Raw genomic sequence first — 5,246 nt, forward strand, 5'->3', positions numbered from 1 at the left:
ATCGCACGCCGGAATTAAACACATTCCTGTGTGCGTGAGACGGCCGCAGGACCCCTTTTTCCAAACGAATAGCGGTCGAGCGGCCGGCCCCATCTAGATCATCGCAGCTACGTCGGAAGGCACGTTCGAGAGCATGACCTGCGATGAATACCGCACTAGGTCGTCGATTAAACGAATTGGAGGAACTCGGGGGGTGGGGGGGGTCGTTGACGAAAGACGAAGAGTCTGCGCCTTATTGGGAGCGCGAGGGGGCGAAGCAGCGGAGAGAAGGGTCAGGTTCCTTAAACTATATATCCTAATCATGACGAAAGGCGATCGTTTCAATGTCGAAGCGCGAATAGTTTCTTGGAGAATCTGGTGGAAACCAAAGAATTCCGCTTGGAGTAAATAAATCTTTAGGGATGTCCGCGAGGAAAATTGTAATTCTCGGTAATGAACTAATGCCTGCGATATTTAAGGTTCGTTAAAGATTTGTTTCCACAGAACTTTTATTATAAAAACGAGATTTAAAACTAGAACAACTGCACGTAAACTGTAAACTGTTGTTGCAGACTTTATTCATTATTAAATAATTATGTGTTTTGTATAATAGACCTTTTCGGAGAACTCGTTGCATTATACTTTATTACCGACTTTTCTTTTACACGTTTCTACCCCAGTAGCACAGTTCATTGGCTTTACATTGGTCACTGTAAAGCCAATGCACTGTGCTACTCGGGTAGTCACGTGATATCTGACAGTCTCCCGAACAATATTACATCAGACATGATAAACGAAGAAATACGCACTTTAGTAACAGTTTTTCTCTTCCTTTTCGTTATCTCTCTAACACAACCAATTGATTAGTAAATTTCCACATCATCCTTCGATGCGTAGCAAATAAAATAAAAATCAAGAAATGAAAAGTATAATAAAAGTAGTCATGTATTTTTTAAATTAATGCGTGTTATTACATTAAATTACACAAGAGGCACGTCGGTGAAGCGACTTGAAAGTCTTAGCGTGAAAAGCGAGCAGCACACCACACACGACTGCTTTTCGCTACGTGTGCAATTCTAATGGCGAAGTGTGGCGATAAGGCTCGTCAAAGGGATACAGGAGTTAAGGGGGGAGCCTGCTTTAGAACGTTGAAAATAAGGTATAATTTTAGGAATTGTTTTGGAGAAACTATACAGCGGATCATTATAAAACTTTGATGCATTTATTAGTACATGTTTAAAGATAAAAAAATTATTTTTTGATTTCAATATATCGCCTGTAGAGGTCGTCCTGGAGGCACTTAGTGCAGCCGGCATTGTAAATTGGTGAGCATTCTCCCGCCTCCAAATTTCATCCAAACTGAAAAATTGAAATATTTTCTCGTTATTTATGAATTCCCATCGTCGATGAACCTCTAATATTCATAAAAACATTAAGTTAAACAATTATTTTTGCATGAAAAAGTTCAAAAACTTTGCCCAAAAATCGTACTTTTGTGTTCTAAGCTCCACCATTTTGGCACTTTTCAACTTTTTTCTTCGCGTGCATTACGAGTATCATCATTACATTCGCCGTTCGCAGCGCAGCGTTAAGGGGGAGCCTGCTTTAGAACGTTGAAAATAAGGTATAATTTTACGAATTGTTTTGGAGAAACTATACAGCGGATCATTATAAAACTTTGATGCATTTATTAGTACATGTTTAAAGATAAAAAAATTATTTTTTGATTTGAATATATCGCCTGTAGAGGTCGTCCTGGAGGCACTTAGTGCAGCCGGCATTGTAAATTGGTGAGCATTCTCCCGCCTCCAAATTTCATCCAAACTGAAAAATTGAAATATTTTCTCGTTATTTATGAATTCCCATCGTCGATGAACCTCTAATATTCATAAAAACATTAAGTTAAACAATTATTTTTGCATGAAAAAGTTCAAAAACTTTGCCCAAAAAACGTACTTTTGTGTTCTAAGCTCCACCATTTTGGCACTTTTCAACTTTTTTCTTCGCGTGCATTACGAGTATCATCATTACATTCGCCGTTCGCAGCGCAGCGTTAAGGGGGGAGCCTGCTTTAGAACGTTGAAAATAAGGTATAATTTTACGAATTGTTTTGGAGAAACTATACAGCGGATCATTATAAAACTTTGATGCATTTATTAGTACATGTTTAAAGATAAGAAAAATTATTTTTTGATTTGAATATATCGCCTGTAGAGGTCGTCCTGGAGGCACTTAGTGCAGCCGGCATTGTAAATTGGTGAGCATTCTCCCGCCTCCAAATTTCATCCAAACTGAAAAATTGAAATATTTTCTCGTTATTTATGAATTCCCATCGTCGATGACCCTTTAATATTCATGAAAACAGTAAGTTAAACAATTATTTTTGTATGAAAAAGTTCAAAAACTTTGCCCAAAAATCGTACTTTTGTGTTCTAAGCTCCACCATTTTGGCACTTTTCAACTTTTTTCTTCGCGTGCATTACGAGTATCATCATTACATTCGCCGTTCGCAGCGCAGCGTTAAGGGGGGAGCCTGCTTTAGAACGTTGAAAATAAGGTATAATTTTACGAATTTTTTTTGGAGAAACTATACAGCGGATCATTATAAAACTTTGATGCATTTATTAGTACATGTTTAAAGATAAGAAAAATTATTTTTTTATTTAAATATATCGCCTGTAGAGGTCGTCCTGGAGGCACTTAGTGCAGCCGGCATTGTAATTTGGTGAGCATTCTCCCGCCTCCAAATTTCATCCAAACTGAAAAATTGAAATATTTTCTCGTTATTTATGAATTCCCATCGTCGATGACCCTTTAATATGCATGAAAACAGTAAGTTAAACAATTATTTTTGTATGAAAAAGTTCAAAAACTTTGCCCAAAAATCGTACTTTTGTGTTCTAAGCTCCACCATTTTGGCACTTTTCAACTTTTTTCTTCGCGTGCATTACGAGTATCATCATTACATTCGCCGTTCGCAGCGCAGCGTTAAGGGGGGAGCCTGCTTTAGAACGTTGAAAATAAGGTATAATTTTACGAATTGTTTTGGAGAAACTATACAGCGGATCATTATAAAACTTTGATTCATTTATTAGTACATGTTTAAAGATAAAAAAATTATTTTTTGATTTGAATATATCGCCTGTAGAGGTCGTTCTGGAGGCACTTAGTGCAGCCGGCATTGTAAATTGGTGAGCATTCTCCCGCCTCCAAATTTCATCCAAACTGAAAAATTGAAATATTTTCTCGTTATTTATGAATTCCCATCGTCGATGAACCTCTAATATTCATAAAAACATTAAGTTAAACAATTATTTTTCATGAAAAAGTTCAAAAACTTTGCCCAAAAATCGTACTTTTGTGTTCTAAGCTCCACCATTTTGGCACTTTCAACTTTTTTCTTCGCGAGCATTACGAGTATCATCATTACATTCGCCGTTCGCAGCGCAGCGTTAAGGGGGGAGCCTGCTTTAGAACGTTGAAAATAAGGTATAATTTTACGAATTGTTTTGGAGAAACTATACAGCGGATCATTATAAAACTTTGATTCATTTATTAGTACATGTTTAAAGATAAAAAAATTATTTTTTGATTTGAATATATCGCCTGTAGAGGTCGTCCTGGAGGCACTTAGTGCAGCCGGCATTGTAAATTCGTGAGCATTCTCCCGCCTCCAAATTTCATCCAAACTGAAAAATTGAAATATTTTCTCGTTATTTATGAATTCCCATCGTCGATGAACCTCTAATATTCATAAAAACATTAAGTTAAACAATTATTTTTGCATGAAAAAGTTCAAAAACTTTGCCCAAAAATCGTACTTTTGTGTTCTAAGCTCCACCATTTTGGCACTTTTCAACTTTTTTCTTCGCGTGCATTACGAGTATCATTATTACATTCGCCGTTCGCAGCGCAGCGTTAAGGGGGGAGCCTGCTTTAGAACGTTGAAAATAAGGTATAATTTTACGAATTGTTTTGGAGAAACTATACAGCGGATCATTATAAAACTTTGATTCATTTATTAGTACATGTTTAAAGATAAAAAAATTATTTTTTGATTTGAATATATCGCCTGTAGAGGTCGTCCTGGAGGCACTTAGTGCAGCCGGCATTGTAAATTGGTGAGCATTCTCCCGCCTCCAAATTTCATCCAAACTGAAAAATTGAAATATTTTCTCGTTATTTATGAATTCCCATCGTCGATGAACCTCTAATATTCATAAAAACATTAAGTTAAACAATTATTTTTGCATGAAAAAGTTCAAAAACTTTGCCTAAAAATCGTACTTTTGTGTTCTAAGCTCCACCATTTTGGCACTTTTCAACTTTTTTCTTCTCTCTTTGGTTCATCGACGATGGGAATTCATAAATAACGAGGAGATATTTCAATTTTTCAGTTTAGACGAAATTTGGAGGCAGGAGAATGCTCACCAATTTGCAATGCCGGCGACGCGGCTGCACTAAGATTTCTCCAGGACGACCTCTACAAGCGATATATTCAAATAAAAAAATAATTTTTTTATCTTTAAACATGTACTAATAAATGCATCAAAGTTTTATAATGATCCGCTGTATAGTTTCTCCAAAAACAATTCGTAAAATATACCTTATTTTCAGCGTTCTAAAGCAGGCTCCCCCCTTAAGATACAATCGCGCAGAGAGCGAAACACATCGTTCGCAAATCGCGAGAGACGTTCGCTGAGGAGCGAAATGAGTGAAAAATTCGATCATTCGAACGGATCACGCGAACCAGGTTGTCATTCTCGTAATCCTCGATCAGGAATCAAGGAAAAAGAAAAGAGGATAATGGACAGTGACTGGGAAAAGCATGGAAGAGAAGCGGCCGAGCTGGAAACGCGCTTGGGAAATTCGTTGTTTTCCCGGTCGTGGCGCAAACACGTGCTCCACGCGCGGGCCACCCACAAGAAGATCCATCGATCGATCTCGTTAAGCGAGCGCGTGGAGAGGAATCGGCGACTGGCGGCGTGCGGCGACGGAAGATCGCGCGAGTCACAGCTGTCGCATCACACATGCGTTGTTGTTTATTATCATCATTCAAGTGTCTAAGCGTGTGACCGGCCTCTCTCTCTCTCTCTCTCTCTCTCTCTCTCTCTCTCTCTCTCTCTCTCCTCTGCATCCGACATTGGTCCCTCTTCTCTTGCGTTCTCCCTCGCGCTCTCTCTCTCCTCGCTTCTCTTGCCTAAATCTCCCTCTCCCCTCCTCTTCCTCGGCGAGCGATACTCCGGCAGCAGCTAGCCCAGCCTATA

This window comes from Ooceraea biroi, chromosome 13 (genome assembly GCF_003672135.1).
Source record: "Ooceraea biroi isolate clonal line C1 chromosome 13, Obir_v5.4, whole genome shotgun sequence".
Lineage (NCBI taxonomy): Eukaryota > Metazoa > Arthropoda > Insecta > Hymenoptera > Formicidae > Ooceraea > Ooceraea biroi.